Source organism: Sphaeramia orbicularis, chromosome 4 (assembly GCF_902148855.1).
Source record: "Sphaeramia orbicularis chromosome 4, fSphaOr1.1, whole genome shotgun sequence".
Taxonomy (NCBI): domain Eukaryota; kingdom Metazoa; phylum Chordata; class Actinopteri; order Kurtiformes; family Apogonidae; genus Sphaeramia; species Sphaeramia orbicularis.
The window spans coordinates 43,201,994-43,222,110 of NC_043960.1; the positions used below are offsets into that span (position 1 = coordinate 43,201,994).

Sequence of the window (20,117 nt, forward strand, 5' to 3'; positions counted from 1 at the left end):
GTTGTTTACTTCTGTTTACACTGCTGAAGTCCTGGAGAAAAACACATGTGTCATTTCCTGACAATGGTCTCAATATAATAATAGAATTGTTTTTGGAAGGTGAGGAAGTACATGGCCCTTCCAACAGCGTGGAACGACAAGTATAACATTTAAGCACTCAAACACATTTTTCTGTTCAGGAATGGAAGTAAATAACTATAATTTGACATTTTAATCAAGAAATAATAGTATAGAGGCATTCACTCACTCACTCAAGTTCAAGTTTCAAGTTTATTTGTCATGTGCGTTCAGGTACAAGTACCATGGCAATGAAACACAGTGTGCCCTGGCTCTCTCTCCACCCAATATTGAAAAATAAATAACAACCAAATAACAATTACAATCACAGCAACAATAAAAAATACTTAACAATAAATAGCTCCAGCCCTCCTATTGTAAATTAAAAATACTAAATAAATAAATACAACTATAAAAACTCACTCACTCACTCATATATATATATATATATATATATATATATATAGGAGGGCCGTTCAATAAGTTCATGGCCTCACCCAGAACAGAACAACACAGACTGATAATTTATATTTTATTTTTCAACATAATCTCCATTTACAGCAATGCACTTGGTCCATCGATGTTCAAGCATCACTATCCCATCACGAAAGAATGTAACATCCTGTATTATCACAACCAGTATTTCTGCGTGAGGCCATGAACTTATTGAACGGCCCTCGTATACACACACATATACATATATATATATATATATATATATATATATATATATATATATATATATATATATATATATATATATATATATATATATATATATATATATAACCATTTAATCCTGTCTGGAGCCTGTTTAACCTAATCTACACAAAAATTAAAGCATATTTAATATATAAGTCTGTATTATTTTGTGATTTATTGTGTAAATTGTGTAAGACTAGGGATTGGAGATGGAAACTAGGAATAGCTATAATCTCCTTATGTGAATAATCAGTTTACTACAGCTTGTTTGAAACAGGCAGAAGTTATACTATGTAATTTGGATTGTCCCTATTACATACAGTTAGTAAATAAATAAATAAGTTGAATACCATGCAGTGAAAAAAGTGCATTCATACATACATCAATAAAGGTAAACACTGGTATGTTCAAGTCTGTTATAATAATAATAATGATAATAATAATCTTTATTTATATAGCACTTTTCATACATTAAGACTGTAGCACAAAGTGCTTTACATATCAGTTAAAAAATCAGTACCGCCCCCCACCCACACACCCACCCACTCACCCGCGCGCACGCACACACACACACACACACACGCACGCACACACACACACACACACACACACATGTGCAAACCCACAAGCTCACACATACTTAAAAAGACTGACTGAGCATGGGTAGACCAGAACAAAAAAGTAAAAGTAAAAGTGAAAGAATCTCTTTAAATCAGGGGTGTCAAACTCATTTTAGTTCAGGGGCCACATACAGACTAATATGTTATAAAGTGGGCCAGACTAGTAAAATAATATAAATAATAGGATAAGAACTGATAAATAATGTCAACAACAAAGTTTTCTCTGTTTTTGAGTGAAAAAAGTCAAATTCCGTATTTAAAATGTTTACATCTACAAACTGTACTTGAACATAACATGAACAAATATGAACAACCCGAAAATTCTCAAGAAAAATAAGTGTAATTTTAGCAATATTACACTTTAGTTTGTCATATACATGTGCATCATAACTTACAGATCACAGTGGATCTACAAATACACAAAACATGTAGTAACAGGCAGAATATTGGCAAAATTCTACATACTTCTCTTTAGACATTTCAGGTTATTGACATTTTCTGTAAAAGGCTCGTCTGTAAATGTAAACATTTCAGTGTAATTTTACCTTTTTTACACTTAAACAAAGAATGAAATTTCTGGTTGTCTTTATTTATAGGTTATTATGATAGTGTTTTGCTGGTCTGACCCACTTTAGATTGAACTGACCTAAAATGATTTTAATACTATTGATTATTAATATCTTCAGTGTAATTTTTGCATTTCACAAATTCATCCCACGGACCAGATTGGACCCTTTGGCTGGCTGGATTTGGCCCCCGGGCCGCATGTTTGACACCTGTGGTTTAAATAAATACAAAACACTAGACATGTCTTACTATTTCTAAAGGGATAATGTGATGGAGTAAATCATAGGACACTCTCGTCTGTGCATTAGAGCAGTGGTTCTCAACCTTTTTTCAGCTATGTACTCCCTGTGAAATATTTTTTCAGCCAAGTACCCCCTAACCAGCGCAAAGCATTTTTGGTTGAAAAAAATGACCTAAAACAGAGTGCTGTGCCATCAGTGTCTCATTTATTAAACTTTGGAACTCCATTTGTAGTGGTCTCTCTTGAACTATTTGGAAATAAAAAGATATAACTAAAAAAAGAAAGAAATAATTAACTTAACCCTTTCACACATTGTGGTCACTACAGCGGACAGTTATTCTCCAGCTGCTCTGTTGTATATTCATAGGTTTTGTTGTTTTAGTTCCATATGAGCCAACACAGTGGACACTTATGCAGCATCCCATAATACACTGCAATTCATACCATTACTATAACTTTGCTGTTCTTGATAAACCTGATCTGCAGTAACATGTTTAAGTGTAGATCAGTTGTTATTTGTTAGACAAAAAGAGTTGTTTTTTGCATATTATATGAGGCAATAACTAGCATTAAAGTATGTTAAAATGTGAGAAAACATCAAATTAGCAGCCTTAAAAATGTTTTTATTTCATTGTTTTCATTTTAATTTCTGATATTGGGTTTTAAATACATATTTCTTTACTTAAAAAATGAAATGCATGGACATTTTTGTAACTCCATGAAAAAAAAAACAAAACTCGATCGCAACTTTTTTTTTTTTAATGCCTATGGAGGTATAAAAACACTCCAGAAAAAAAAAAAAAATCTTGACTAAGGTTCTCATAATTCATGCAAGAAAAGGTTAATTATAAATAAAGATTTGTGCACATAAAAATAATTATTTACATAAAGTGTCCTCCTTTGGGATCATAGAAAAGATCTGTTCTCAAAAAAAGTAATCACGACTCCATTGTTTGAGTTTTCAGTGATTGACAGGTGATGCTAGGTGGCATATGACAGGTTGGGTCGAACCATTCTGGTATGGGGGAGACTCTGGGTTTTTAGGATGATGAAACTGAATAGCCTACTGAATATAAAATTAATATTATGAACGTATATATTTTCCTGAAATATTTAATTAATTTAATAATTATTTTTAAAGGATTTTTGCATGGCTGCTACTTTTTAAATATATTTCAAAATCTCACGTACCCCCTGGAGTGCCTTCACGTGCCCCCATTTGAGAACCAGTGCATTAGAGGCCTGGTCCTGTAAACCTCATGAGGACACATCCTGCTGCGGTGGTCTGGACCTGCCAGGGGTCACGGCCCGGTCATACACACCCTGCTCACCACTGTCACACACACACACACACACACACACACACACACACACACACACACACACACACACACACACACACACACACACACACACTGTCAGACTACATGTCCTCCAGGGAGCCGCTGTGCTGACCTGACCACTGGGGGCGCTGTTCGCTCAGACATCCGCCGGCTGCTGTAGATCCGCTGCGGGTAGAAGCTCCGGCTCGGCTCGTCTACCCTCCGTGGTTCTATGTGGGGCGTTGAGCTCGGCGGCGGCGTCGCGCTCACCAGCTCCAGGAATGGACTGACTTTCTAAGCCTCACCGCTGACAAACCCACTGTGTTGTTTCTCCGGGAGTCCTCGCTTGAAGGGACAAAACCGTTGAGAGTTGAAGTGCAGCCTGGGCAGAGAACTGGAGCTGAGTCTGGTCTGACTGAACACACTGATTGGATCCGATCAGTCGCGAGACTTGTTTGTTGGCGTCGGACCGAACGGAATTCAACTTAAACGAACCCGCAGACATTTTGTTGTTTCTGACTATTAGCCCGCTTTACCTCCTACTTTTTAATACCGTCGTAGTTTTGAGCCGAAAGGACAGGAGCAAGCAGCCTTCAGGAGCCAGTAGAAGCCGAAGGGAAGGGAGCGTTACCCCGGACCCGCGGTGCTTCCAGCTCCAACCGCTGAGCTCGTGCGTGAAGGCGGAAAGCTGAACCAGCGATGAATCATTTTGACTGACAGCTTTTGAAGAATTAGCTAGCATAGCCGGCGAGGACCCAGCAGTGATGGTGCTTTCCTGTTGACACACTCAGTAAATACGGGGTCGGGACAGGTACAGTGGCTGAATGGTTTTGCATCACCCCAACAACAGACCGATTAGATTACCTCTCTGACGGCTGCAAAGTGCATCACTTCTATTCACCTTTTTTTTTCTTTTTTAAATTTGTTTTTTGGAAGGGGGGTTCGCTAGCTACAGTAAGCTAGTCATCCTGCTAACGCTGGACAGCTCCAGTTAAAAGGCAGGGCTAGGCTTTGGACAAAGGACCAACGCAAGGAAAAATATAAACACAAGGCTCACAGTTCATCGTGTTGAGGAGGAGAGCAACAAACAGGGAACTGACATGATGTTTCCACAATCCAGACACTCAGTAAGTGGCTTTTCCTTTGACATTTGTTCAGAAAATAGACGCTTCACGGTGAGAACCATCCAATTTGTGCAGAACAGGTTAGTTAGGATGAATTCTGCTCACAAGTTGTTTTAGTGGCAGAGTTAGATGTACTTGTAGGGGACTGTGGATTTTTTCTCCTCCTTTGGACAACTGTTTCTGCTGTTTTTTTGTGTTTAGTTCTGGCAAGTTCTTCAGAGGGTCTGTTTGGGTTTTATAACGGCACTGCATTATGGAATAAAACGTGCTGGCTGAAAATAAGATCTGTTTGGGATTGAAAGTGTTAAAACTTTTTTGCAAACGGTAGCAACAAGATAACCCTGTAAATAAAACCTATATTTCACAATCATCGGATTTTACACCCGTTATTTCAATTATTCTGAATTATCCAAATAATCATAACGAAATAGTTATTGTTGTTATTTATTTATATGTATTTTATGAAGGTAAACAAAATGGAAGTGTTGTATATATGTGTATTAAATCAGTTCGATTATAATATACACTATTGTTTTCAGGTGGTTGTTTTATTAGTACAAAAGCGCACATCTCTTCTGTTCCCCTAAATCTCACGTTTCCATGGTAACAGAAACTCAGTCCAGGCCATGCATTCATCAGTGATGAGGGCTCTCAGCCCATTGGTCAAACATTATGTTTAGTGACTGGCAGATTTGTGTTACCTGTCAGAGTTGGCTGCAAGAAGCCTCCTGCTGAAATATCTGGTTATGTCAGGGCTGCTTTTGAGCTGATGTGATTTTTTTTTCCCAGCCAAAGTCTGTAATTAAGGATTTTTTTTCTGGCTTGATCCCAGACTCGAACTGACAGTAAGCCAACTCCATTGGTTTCTTTCGATCCCCTAAGAAGCCTGCTTAGAAATCCAAAAATGGTGCTTGCCTGTATTTTTGTTTCTACATTTTGGCTTGCCGTGTCACTTTGCCCTTATGAGGGGAAATGTAACAAAAAGGTGTATAGTACTGGACAAGTAAACATAGCAGCGAGCAGACTGTCACATTGCTACAGAAGGTGCCCTCTCCTTTTCTTTGCCAATGTCTTGAAGCTGCTGCTGGTTTCTTTTGCTGCTGAAAGGGGATGAGTTGTTTGCAGAAGCTCAAACCTGAATGTCTTTTGTGACATGAATGGTTTGCCCTTTGGCAGTCCGTCTGTGTGGCAGGATGATTGTGCTGTGGTGGTGTTGCTGCTGCGGATGTGTGTTCATAGACTGGGGAGCAGGATGTTAAGGTTTGGAAACCTCTGGTCGCAGCCTGGCTTGTCAGATGAATGAAATCCTGTGTTCCACTGAGTTTAACTTCTTTTCTGAAGCTGTCATTCAGCATTTCTAATGAAGAAAAAAGACATGTCTCATACAAGCGCTGGTCATTAAACTAGTGATTGCTCATTACCTATAAGGCCGCTACATAATACCTCAGTGTGACAGCTGTTACCGTAGGCTAAATGTGAATTTATAGTAATTATTTCTTAAACCTCTGTAAAAGGAAACCTTAAAGCACACTTAATACAGCCTCATGGCCACAAGGGTCTGTATGACATAAATCTCCTCATCTGCTAATGTCTGGAAAGGTCTGTGCAGACCATTCGTGTTCCGGCTAGAATTTATGACCACACGCTGTCAAATGAGCGAACACAGACACTTGGATGTGTCTAAGCAGAAGCACATGTACATCCGCTGTCTGCATCTGTTGGGAATGGTATCTGGTTCTTTGGTTGGGCTTTCCAGTAGCCCTGGGCTGTGTCTGATAAAGACAATAAGAAGTTCAAGTATTGATCAATGTTAAATAATATTTTCTTTCCCTACTAAAAGCTTATTTTTAGCCCTGTGTTAACGTTGAAGACAACATATGGTTAGCTGTGGGTTTAAAGCCCTCAGAAAACTGTCAGAGCATTACAAACACATGTCAAACAGTGGAACATTTCAGACATAAAATCTGGAGCTAGAACTTTGGAAATGAATATAATCAATAAATCTTTTTTCACAATCAAAATGTACACAAGCAAAATCAAGGAACACAACCAAGCAAGAGAAAAAAGTTGTGTTTATTGTGATATGAAATCATATTGTGGGGATTATCATTACTGTTTTATCACCCAGCCTGAAATATCAATATATTAGCCTAATATAACTAAAAAAAAAACCCACAAATGTACTGGAAGTATGGATATAGAAGAATCATCATTGCTCCGATGACACATAGTTAATACTGTGGCAGTGTGGAAATAAAAATGTGTTTGTAGAGGGCAGGCTTTAGGCCCTGTGTCCCCCTCTGAGGGTGAATTAGTCACCACCTGATGGGGTGAGAACTCAGTCACCTTTGCCAAGGTGAGAGCAGCTGGACTCGCCACTCCAGCCAGTCTGATAGGAGGTTATTTTACCAAACCCAATCCACTGCCCTTGTGCTGCTTAATAGGACCCAACACACACTGTATTAAAACCAGCTTGGCTCCAGTGCTGTTTCAGTCATAACGGACCATATCTGGTCTCTGTGTGCCTGTACCACCTACAGTTCCACTGCACTGACCTCTGTGCTTTCCCACCTGGCTTAATACCTGAAAATGTAAAAACAAAAATCTCCTTCCACTTCAAATGCTGTGCTTCCTTTGCTGCTGCCACAGAGGCTTGTGGATGTGGGGAATGTGTGACACCCATATAGATATGGGTGTCAAAGATAAGGAGCCAGAGGATGAGCAAGTAACAGCTCTGCCTCATAATGACAAGTGATGGATTATTCACAGTGAAACTGGTTTCCTTTTTCATTTTTTTGTACTCTACATTGTAACATTCAGTTTCTTGGTGTGTTATTTCATGTAGATGACTGTCAGATTTTATCAAAGGATTTTTTAAATACATCTACAGAGGAAGCTGTATGGACGGTGGTATGTGGTGAAAGTGGCTTGTCATGTGTTCATTTAAGATACCATCTTCATCATAAACTTAAGGCATTTTTTTAATGTTTTCATGTATCTCTAGAAGAAGATGTTTGTATGTTTGTCCCTCACTCAGTCCCCATTACTTGTTTCTTGAGTGGCTGGACAGAAAGTCTTGAGGATGCATTGAGGACATTTTGGTGGCTATAGGTCAATGTCACTGTGAGCTTGTATCTGCCCGTTCTAATAACTGTGATATCTCAGAAACCCCCTTAAGGGTTTTTACCTCCGCCAAGGAGGTTATGTTTTTGCTGACGTTGGTATGTCTGTCTGTCCGTGTGCAAGATAACTCAAAAAGTTATGGACGGATTTGGATGAAAATTTCAGGAAATGTTGATACTTGCACAAGGAACAAATTATTAAATTTTGGTGGTGATTGGGGGGGGGGGGGCCCTGCTCTGCCTTGGCGGAGGTCTGTGCTCTCCGAGTGCTTTTCTAGTTCTTCAAATGTGACACAAATGTACATCTGGACTCAAGTATGAGTAGATTTTTGGTGGTCAAAAGTCAAGGTTGTTGTGACCTCAAAATGCATGTTTTTTTTTTTTTTTTCCATAACTAGTGAGTACATCTGATGGAACCTGCAATTCTTGCCATAAAGTACAACTAAAATTGTCTAATCGCAAGATAATGAATGTGTCACTGTTGTGTATTTAATCGAGAGGGAGGTTTTCCTGGTCAATCTGGCTGGTTTTCAGAAGGGACGTATCTATTATAACATTCCAGGCCAATCCCTATGTTTATAATAACAATAGCCAATGCCAGTATGCATGCTATTGTCTCTATATTTAGTTTTTGTGCTATTTCCATCTAAGATTACAAAGGGAATCTTCATTATAAACATTAAAATAGTTTAACTGGTGTTGTTGCTTTATTGTTGAATGATCTTAAATTCATTCATAGAAATTTTTGAAAAAACCTTTAATGTGGCACAACAGATAAATAAATGTCGGCCACTGTGAAATGATATTTTACGTACCAATAATGACATTGCCTGATATCAGCAAATACTGGTTGAACATCTTGTGTTGGTGCATTTCTTTCCTGCTTAGATGTGGAAAATTCCTGAAAATCACTACAAATTTTTTTGTTTTTTTTTTCAACTTTGAATGTTTTATTTAATGTAATAGATGTTTCAAAAGGATCAATAATAGGGCTGCACAATTCTGGCAAAAATGTGAATCACAGTTCTTTTGCTTAGAATTGAGATCACGATTCTCTGGCACGATTTTTTTCCAAAATGTTTTTTGCACTGTTGTCAAGGAAAATGGGTTCTTTTACCTCTGATTCGCATCTTTCATATCACTCTGCAAGTAGTTTGGTCACTTATGCAGTGTTTGCCATGGGATTGATCTGTTGGTGTGGCTGTGTGTAATGGGGGGGTGCACGCGCACGGTTCGGCGGGGGGTGCATGCGCGTGCATTTGGGCCAGTTACCCGCACGCGTCAGTTTCCATCCTACTTGTACTATGGGGTATGGGGCGGTGTGGTCCGTGCCCCCCGCAGAAGTGAAAGTGAAACTTTATGTTCATTTACCTTTTCCCTGCCCTCCTGTCCTGGCCTATTATATATTATACATATGTATAATACATGACAGTGATCATTTTTTTGTATGAAATGTTTGGTGTGGTGGCATGGATAAACCTTACCAGCAGAAATGCTGCACTTATCGTCCCGGTTGCTAAGTGACGTCAACTGATCTGTGAAAGTTTGCAGCGCAAAAAAAACTTCCCAGCCGGCACAATGGAATATTTCTAATATAAAATTTTTAGAGGGTGAGACTTTTGATTCTTGTGAAAGTTATCCTCACCGGCAAAGAAAAGAAGAATAACAACAGCAGCGCAGAAGTCAGACAAGTGAAAATGAAAATACACTTGGATCTGGACGACGGAAAAGACTGATATGAGATTAACACTGCCGAATGTGAACCTTAATTGGGCATGAGTTCAGGTGGGTGACTCACCATTACCACTAGGGTTTTCATCCATTTCACTCTCTTTACCGCAGACGTTCCTCCGCTGTAATTCACTCTTTCTTTACTCAACTGCAGTCGACAGCAGCAGGCTTATGTGTTGTAAAGACGCTTTACCATTGGTTGAGGGAAGAGGTGGCGGTGGTTCTGCGTTTGTGGGCATTTATTTGTAATGCAGCCTGTAAAATAAAATGCTTAAAAATTGTCCGTGTTTAGAAATGAGATCGCATACATGTGTGAATCGAGATTGTGATCTTTTAACGATTAATTGTGCAGCCCTAATCAATTATCTGCATTTTTGAATCCTGCATTAACCACGAAAGAAAACTCAAATCTGAAATGTAATATTGTTCATAATAATAATTGCAATATGACTTTTTGACCAAATCATTCAGCCTCTCATAGTTTCTTATAGATCTGCTTATTCTTACACCTGTATTATTTACAACCCATGTGTTTGCTGTTTTACTGAGGTGTCTCATTTAAATACAAAGGTTTAAACAGGGATATGTTCATGCTTTTTGCAGCTGGCATATGCTAATCCTCTGCAGCAGGTTATGGGCACAGTTCATAGGTTTAAGAGGAAAAGGCCTCATTTGATAGTGCCTGACCCAGTTGATAGCATTTAGCATATTGTTTGGGTGTTGATTAATCCTAATGCAGCTTCAACAAAGCTGACTGTGGCGTGAAAGTGGAGCAACACAGCGGCCTGGTGCCAAAAGCCGGAGAGCAGAGCGAGTAATATGCAGAGGCAAAATCTCTCAAGTCCCCAGAGCCCTTCCCTCTATGCTCAACTGTAGAGATGGCCACAGGTTGCACACACACACACACACACACACACACACACACACACACGCACACACACACACACACACACACACACACACACATAGACGTACACACTCCCCCTCCTCCTGCTTGTCTCCCTTTATCATGCGTTTCCTCCCAGATCTGATGTAGTGGTGGGAGGGTCAGGGGCAGAGGGTGCACAGGCATTATTAAGCCCACTTGAATTAACAGAACAGCCCCCAGCCTTTCCTCTAAAGCCTCCAGCTGGGGGGAGCTTAATCCCCATGGTCCCCTGTCTCGCCCATTAAACAAACTCCCCTCCCCACCCACCCCTGCTTTGTTGCTCGGCTGCACACACACAGGTCTCTGTGCATGTGTGTGTGTGAAGCATATTCTTGTCGATGGTGGACATTAGAGCGTGCACACACACGAAAGCAGGAGAACATACACTTGGGCTTCTTTCTATGCTATGGTAATTATTCTTCCAGCATATGCATAGAAATGAAAGGCTTTCTCTTTTTCATCCATACAACATCAACAAGGACACACACACATACAAACATACACGGCCATTCTTAGCAGCCTTAAGGGTCTTATCTGCTTTTTGTATCTGAGGATACAAATTGAATGTGGGGCTTGACACACACAGGCCAGCAGATGTCTGGGTCAGTAAGGTTAGGCCAGCTGATTAGCATGACAAACTGAGCGCAACAGCCCCCCCCCTTCTTCCTCCTCGTCAAAATCTCCGTCCCCACAGGAGGCCCTGCTTTTTGAGTGGCTGAGTTGAGGCCACGGGTCACAGGTGATGTTGATTTTTGTGAAGGGGCCACAGTGGATGATTGTCAGAATGCTTTGGGGTTGGCTGAAAGGGAGGGGTGTTGAGTGGTCAAAGTCTTTCACTTCTAAAAAACACACACACAAAGTGACTCGGACTGAATTTGGCAGGAAAGATACTCATGAATACACTTGCAGACAAGATGACCTGTACTTCTTTCATACAGAGCTGCCATATGATCTGCTGTAGAATAGGCCCTGCTCAGGTCATGACATGTTACACAGCACTAGCTCTGATGTGTCCCTTTAATATGCAAAAAAACCAAAAAGTTCATCGGCAACCTAAAACACAGCACACATTCATTTGAAGTTGAACATGAATACTCATCACATAATAATAATATGATAAAATAATATGTCATGATAATGAAACATTGATATGACAACTTTACACATCCTACTTGTGTTTATTAGATCTCTTGTATGACATATGCTGTAGTTTCATTTTTGTGGGCGGCTGTTGCTCAGGGGGTAGAGCAAGTCATCCAATAACCAGAGGGTTGATGGTTTAAATGGCAGCTGTGGCTACAGATGTAGTTTACCACCACCAGTTTGTGACTGTAGAGACAATGAATAATGGATTCAACGTAAAGAGTGTCTAGAGAAGCACTATGTAAATGTGATACATTATTATTATTATTATTATTATTATTGTTGTTGTTACTGAGGAGTGATTGGACCTCCAAGTACTTTAAACATGCTTTGGAATTTCTTCTGCATTATGTGAACTGCAGATACTGTAGTTCCTCATACAAGGAAGAAAGTCACCAAGGCAGCACCACACATATTAAATACCCATAACACCACAGTGGTTTTTACCCTGCTCCCCGAAGGAGTGGCAGGCGTTACTGATTTTGGTTCAATTTGTTTGTTTCTTTGTTTGTTCACACTCTAGCAGCAAAACTATTGGTTGAATTCATACCAGATCGGGTTTATAGATTGCCAGTGACCCAGAATAGATTTGATTACATTTGGGAACAGAAGGTCAAAGTTCAAATGTTTAATGAATTTCTTAAATCTTTTTTTTCCTTCTCCCGTTTACTTATAATGGGTGAAATTTCAAATGTCTATAAAAACATCACTTTTCTTTCAATTTACTTCAAGCTTGGCACATATATAGAGGCAATTGATATGCTGACATCAGCACACGCATAGACATGATGACATCACCTGGTTCCATGCCAAACTAAGCTACAACATGTGTGAGGGGTGGGGTTTGTTGTGCCTGGCACCACCACTTTTGGGTCATGACCCACCAGTTGAGAATCACTGTTCTAAAACATCTCTGTTAACAGCTGTAATTGGCATCTTACCTTGAAGGGGTTTTGCTGATCAGATTAATACTGTTCTGTGGGTGTGCCTCCTGTCATCCTCCGTGTATTTCCGTCTGCTATTTCATGACAGTTATAGCAGGATTTACAGAGGTTTCAATAAGGTGATTCAGGACTGGCCTGCTGCTTATTTTACAAACACACCTGCAAACAGTTCAGTGGTTTAAGAACATGCTGTGAATCTGAATAGACTGTTCATAGGTACTTTCATATGGCCAAATGAAGGAGAAATTTAGGAGATATAGATGTCTGGACTATTCCCACCAAGCAAGTAAACACGTTCACATAAATACACATCATACACCATTTTACTATTTTGTTGCATTTTCATATCGGCAGCTACATTTCCTTCATGTACATTTTCAGTATACAGTAGTTAGGCTGTTCTTGCCAATGTTTACATATTTTGTTTCATGTGGGTGTTCTTTATCCTCATGGTTATTCACAGCACTGTTTTAACAAACTGCAGGTCTGTAAGCTCTTTTCAATACATGTTATATAGTCAGTTGAAAATTACTTCAGACTTATATTGATAAATAAGCTAAAAATGTTTTTTGAGATATCTTGTATCATTTTGACTTCCAACAAAAGTTTTTATTCATTTCTAAAAAGTAAATGTATTGTATAACTACTGCCATTTTATCAGTATATAATGCAAATCATTTTTGTCAATAATGCCCTGCATCACTATCAGCTGTCAAAAACTGTTCTTTGTTTAATATTTCCTGCTTTCTCTGACATTTTCCATTGATGTTAAGGCATATGAAATGTATCATCATCAGTGCTGATTGGAGATGTTTGTGGTCAATCATCATCCAGCATAAGACATTTTTTTGCTCTAGCCATTTTCTGTCATGACCTGCCATTGCACACTCTACCCAGATGCCACTCCTTGCCCAAACCGAGTAGAGTATTTCCAGTCAGACAGAATCTTACATGGATAATCTTCTGATGTGTGTTACACACACATGAGAGAGGGCGGTTCTGAACGATGTCCAGACCTGATTTTCCTGAATTCCATAATGGCTCAAATTTCCCACTCTTAATTATAGTGGGATGTATGTCAGAGCCTGATAAGTTATAAAACATCATTTGGCCATTGGTAATTAGTCAGTGATTTGTTTTTTAACCATTCCTAAAGCATTACTGGGTGTCTACCAAGGAAGTTTGATAAGCTGAGTACGCTAACAATTCAGGATCTCATAAAGATAAACATATTGGCTCATATACCAGTCATACACCAGTATTTTTAAATGTTTTGAATTGTACTGTATTGTATCTTTTCTTTGCATCATTGTAAAAGCCCCTGCCACACATTAATGACATGAATTTTTCTGCCTCTGCACTAATGTGGAAGCAAAGCAAGCACACACACAGTATCTGCACACCCTTTTGGAAATCAGAATTAAGAGCAGCTGACAGCTTAAAGGAAATACTAAATAAAGGTGACAGAAAACATAGCAGCGCATTCTGAATGATGCAGTCTCCTGCTGGGCTAATCAGTTACACAACTTTTACTGTTGCTTATTATGTTGAACAGAGATTACCAAATTGGAACCTAGATAAACTGAAGTCCTCCCAGTTGTAATGCATTTGGCCATGGATGAATATTTATAGGTCAGGTCAAGCAGTGACACGGTTACATGTTTCGTGTTCAGTGGGCTCTAACTTTGTACATATATGACCTATATCGATGTGTGTTACATATTTCAATAGGTATTGTGTAAGTACCTTAACATAGTAAGGATGATGATTGCATAAAATAACATTTTTGACCAAAAATATTTTAAAATGTGCTTGGTAGTGTGGTTTCATCAAAATGTCACTGATTTGACAAGGGTTTGCCAAAGTGCTTAACATGTCGTTTCCAAAGGAAATTCACTTAAATTTGCTTATGATGTGTTAAATAACATATTGAACTCCATTGATGTCAAAATTTAGGAAAATATATGAGAAACTTTTGGACTTATTGACACAGATTTAAAGTAACACAGTTTCAATGGGCATAGTGACACGGTTTCCATTCTTGATCCTATTATGATGTAAGGACCAATGTGTCTAGAAAACAAGTCAAATATTTTTAATACAAGCATTTATTATTCTGTACATCACAGTAATAAGTTAACACATGAGTGCATACAGAATAGAATAAGAGAAACTTTGGTTTTTCTCATTAGCCACTTTTACACAGAGATCCCGGAAAAAAGGCGGGATCACCATCTCGCCATTGACCAATTTCCACAGCCAAACCAAAGGAGTAACAGAGGTGAGACAGGCTGGACTTTTACACAGTGGAATCAAAGGAGTGGTGACACAGCGCAGTGTATAGTTTGACGTTTAACTTGCGCGTCTGAAATACCCCGAGCATTGCGGTGTTGCTAACCAGAGTCGGCCCATCTTTCACCGTTCCACAAATGTTAGCATGGATAGAGTCCTCCACCCGAAGTGACAACAGCTCACGGATCTTGGCATCTTCCTAGTTGGAGATCTTTGTGGTCATGCTGATATATTTGTTTACAGTACACAGCCTGCACTCATTTTTAAGCCCCCCCGGCACGGGGATCGCACACGCAATACATCATCAAAATGTCACACCTTGGTTGCGGAACGAGAGGTGTTCCTTTTACATAGCATTCCGGAATCACGATTCCACCTTTATCACGGCTCTGTTACTACCTCCAGAGGCGTTACATAGCCGTGACAGAGGTGGGACCAAATGATCCACCATTTTGTTTACACACACGTTGTTCCACAATAAAGGTGAAATATTCCCCTAACAGAAGCACTGTGGAAAAGGGGCTACAGATCTGCGTGTTCCCTTGGCCTGACCCTTATGACATCTTTTACAGTTGAGGTTGAATTTATTTGCTTTGTAGGAGATATGGAACATTTTCCCAAATTTTCTTTCCATAGCTATCATTATTAGTTATCATAATTCCTCCCAAACTAAAATATTAATCAATAAAAAAGAGAAATTTGCTCTAAATGAATGTGAAAATTTGCTCTAAATGAATTTGGATGGGGTTTTTTGTTTGTTTTTTCAAAAAAGTAAAATTGAAATATTTAGCTTTCAAACCAAACCTGGATCCTATCTGACTTGAATGGCTCCATCAGTCAGCACCGACTTCCACTAAATGAACTCCAGTGAACGGGACCAGTGGCTCACTCTGACAGACACCGCCTCCACACTCTTTGTAACTTATTTTGTCATGCAAATACAGAGAAATTACTGACTTTAGCAAGTACCCATAATACTCGTGTCTTAAGGGAGAGGCCTTGGGGCCATTTCCAAGACTTTCACTATGCCTCCAACAGTTGTTGCGTTTCTAAAATATCACAGATGGGAGAGAAAACTCAATGGATATTTTGTTGTTCTTTTTTTAGTTTTTTTTTTTTTTTTTCCGATTTATAAATACAATAAGTCATTTTCATCAATATTTTTTTTTCAGTTAGAGTTCAGGTCGTTCTTTATCATCACAGAAATCTTTAAAGACCCACAAAGAAAAAAGAAAGAAATATGAATTATGCTTATTTTGTCTTCATAGAACTCATATAGTCTGTGTAATGTTGCCAGAAGGTGGTACTATGTCTATAATTAACAGATGTAAAAGTTTCCCTAAGAAAATTGGGCTTCCGCTTCTTCTGTCTTTGAAATATAAGAACCAGACCGGGTTCTGCTAACATGGTCATCTAGGAGAACTCAGGGATCAGTCAGCTGAGTTAAATGTTGGCTATGTCAGATGTGTCCTTTTCCCATATAAGCTTCAAAACTTTTTTGCCCAAATTTTGGAAATTATTCTTTTTTTTTTTTAGTTTACCTTTTCCATAAACATTCTCTTTTTGTTTTTTTTTTCTTTTTCTTTATGGGCTCAGCTGGCTGACAGGCAGCTGTCTGTACCGATAAGGCAGCAGCCTACACCAACTGTACTCCCAGTCATCATTGCCCATTTTCTGACACCTTTGCTTGTGTATCCTCTTTTATTTGGACATTTTACCAGGGAGTATCTCACACTATTTTTTTTTTTTTCTACTTGTCTTGTCCAGCGTCCTAACAGCAGAATGGTAGTCTGGTTCCTCCCGGTGCTGAACAAATTTGCTTTGCCAAGGGTAACTTCATAAAGTATATGAAGCACCCTTGATATTCTACTGTGTTTATTATGAGTTTTGTTGAACCACATTTCGATGCCGGACCTGACATGGGGGGTGGGGGTGGGGGTGGGGGGGTAGAAGAAGGGGAGAGAACAAGAGAGAAGAAGGTGGCGAAGACCCTCACAAGAGAGTATCAACAATACAAACAGCAACAACCATGGAGACAATTATAATGGTAACAATAACTACAACCAGAGCTGAGTAAACTGGGCAGAAGAGAGAAAAAAAACCCAAAACACACAAAACTACAAAAAAAAAACAACACAACAATGAGATACATAAGACCTATGAAATGAAGAATATAAGAAAGCATGAACAAAATATCATATACCACGTTTGCACAAATAATACCTATAACAAATAATACCAGTAACAAATTCACACAACATCAGTTGTTCACATTCATCTGCTGTGACAGAGTGAAACAGGCAAACAGACTGAGGTGAAGAACACAGACATGCAACCGCAACTGCACTCCCACCAAGGATCGGGGACCGACCAAGAGCGCTCCAAGGCCCGGCCTTCCAGCAGACACCACAGAGAGGGGGGATCCAGCCCACTCCCCCCCCCCCCCCCCCCCCCCCCCCCCCGAGAGGTAACAGTGTGCCCGCCCTGAAGATGGTCGAGGGAGGCCCCTGCCAGAGGCCCCACAGCAGCCGAGCACAGGCCCCAGGGGGCCAGGGGATGCCAGCCGCCACCACCCCACCGGGGGCCGGCCACCCAGGGGCAGGCGAGGCGCCAGTCCCCGAGCCCCACGAGCCCAGGAGCCACCCATCTCCCCAGGCAGGGGTCCCAGCCAGCACACCGGGCGGCCAGGCCAGCCCAGACCGCCACCCGCTGCAGGCCAGTGCGCACCCCGATGCCACAGCCAAGAGCCCTGGGGGCCCGCATAAACATTCTCCAATGCAAAATTTAACAATGGGCTTCAAATGCAGTTATGGAAACAAACCTAGTAAAGACATAAGAAGAAGGGCACCTGCCAATTATTTTTAACTTCATTATTTTTAAACTATTCATTTACAGCTACAAAGAATATTACACATCTTTAGTCAGAGCAACTTTACATTATAGGTGTTTGTCAGTATCGACTTTCCTCCCTGGCTCTGCTGTATTTCCGCCATTGGCTCCCTAGCGTATTCCGCAGTCCACCACTTGTCACTCAGTTTGATTTTAATACATTTGTACTACTATTTACATGTCATGTATAAGTATATATATATATATATATATATATATATATATATGTATATATATATATATATGTATATATGTATATATATATATGTATATATGTATATGTATTTTTTACATTTTGTACATTCTTCAAAATTGGACAAGCAAATTCTGTTGAATCCCGTATCTGGACAATAAAGATATATTTTCTCGCTGTTCTGCATTGTATCATATCTCGTGGCGGTCATGTACTCAATAAAACATTTCGGAATTGAGTTGTCACAGAAGCTGTCGGTGCCTTCGAGAATAGCATGAAATGCATTTTCGGATATTTACCAGCCAAGTACACACAAGTCACCAACCAATGCATCTGTTGTTTAAGCTAGGAGACGAGAACAACCTACAGGAATTCCATCAGATCTTGATTTTTGCGAACTTTTAAATGGATCAGTACTTGAAGAAGAAGAAGAAGAGACAAGAATATGTATTGAGAAATGCCTCTTTTTTTTTTTTTCCTGTGTGTGTGTGTGTGTGTGTGTGTGTGTGTGTGTGTGTGTGTGTGTGTGTGTGTGTGTGGTAAAACAGATGTGAATCTCACGATGGAAACCTCAAAGGTAAACAGAACATTATTGCTCATACTGTGACATAATTGGACATTTTCCTCCACCACACTAGCTGGTGGTGCAGTATGCTTGTCTAATGTGGTGTTTCTTAGTAAAACACGAGTGACATACTGTTTGTAAGTCATATAGTGACAGCATATCATAATCGTCACTGCAGAATCACTGTCACATAAAAATGAGAATGCAGAGGAGTGTGCATCAAGATTGAGAGGAGCAGTGCAGAATCCGTATCAGTTTACACCAAGCAGAGAATGACAAATGTTGTAGAGGTATCTGTCACTGAGGGGTGATATATGTGTATTTTATTAAATGAAAGATGAGCCCACATGCCATAACGTCCACTCATGCAAACCGTACAATAATCTTAAATAACAGTTTAATCCTGGTTTATATTGCATTGTCAAGATTTTGTTTTGGCCTTATCAAAGAAATGATACACTTGTAGTGGGACACTAAGTCTGCTCAATTAAGGAAAATAACATTGTTCAATATTGTGATGACAATGTGACTTAAGATGAATAAATAAATACTGATATGTACATATGAGATATGCAGATCCTGTATCTTTCTGCTGTAGTGGGTACACTGTTGGCATCGACCCCAAAACTTTTCTGATTTCAGACTTTTTTTAACAGATGGTTCATAAATATTCAGGCAGTTACACACAAGAATGATTTAAATAAGACACTGAAAATACAAGAAATTAAAGTTTAGGTTCCTCTGCTTCTTTTGTACATCTCTTCAGTATGTTTTCAACAGTCATCGCTCCTTAATCAAAATGAACCAGATAGCAGAAGTGCTCTTCTTCTTTACCATAAGCTCTTTGTCAACCTCATTTTGTAGACAACCTGCTCTCCCTCAATGATTTCTTTTTTTGTCTTTCTTTTGAGCTATTATTTGCCCTCAAGGTCAGCAATTTCAGTGTATTAGCTTCATGTCGCCATCGGCCAATATAGATTAAACCTTCTACCGATAGTTTGTTAGTCACCCAATCCCACTACAAGTTGATCATCTTTCTTTTTCTTGGCTCATGTTAAAGGTTAACTCACTTTATTAGATCTTTAGGAAATAATTGGTCTCTGCATTTTACCCATCCTAATACACACACGCACAGTACCTAACATTAGCATTAGCATTCCATACATTAGGAGCAGTAAGCAGCAATTGGAAGCAGCTCAGGGACCAAGTCTAGATCTTCATCAGTGCCATGGTCAAGGTTTTATCTATTTACACACACACACACACACCTGATTTTAATGACAGGGGAAACTTGGAATCAAACCCAGAGTTAGCTGTTGCAGAAGTGCTAACCACTATGCCACCACGCTGTTCATGTATCCTATGAAGTGATTTCCCATCGTGTCTGTAATACTTTTACAATGTCTTTATCTTGCGTGTTCACTACTACTATCTATCAGTGCTACTATACACGTTTTCTGTATTTTTGGATTTCTTTGCTGTGCAACTAATTCACCAGAAAAATACATGAGTGTAAATAAATACAGATGCCAACAGGCATGGTGCTTTTGGTTTTGCCCAAAAGTGCAGCAGCCATCGATGTGAATATTTTTTGTGTGCTTCTGCATTTATGGATGTGTCGTGCATGTTAACGTGGGGGTGGAATGTAGTATAGGCTGTCATTTCACAAATTCATAA

The 20,117-nt window shown here is 39.5% G+C and overlaps 1 long non-coding RNA gene across 1 annotated transcript in view; it reads left to right on the forward strand.

Annotated features, from left to right (window-relative positions):
• Window positions 1-3,739: 3,739 nt before the first annotated feature.
• The window catches only part of LOC115417562 (uncharacterized), a 49,122-nt gene continuing 32,744 nt past the window's right edge, over window positions 3,740-20,117 (forward strand). The window contains exon 1 of the long non-coding RNA XR_003935177.1: window positions 3,740-4,636. This is a non-coding gene — a long non-coding RNA (uncharacterized LOC115417562). The remainder of the gene's footprint in view (window positions 4,637-20,117) is intronic.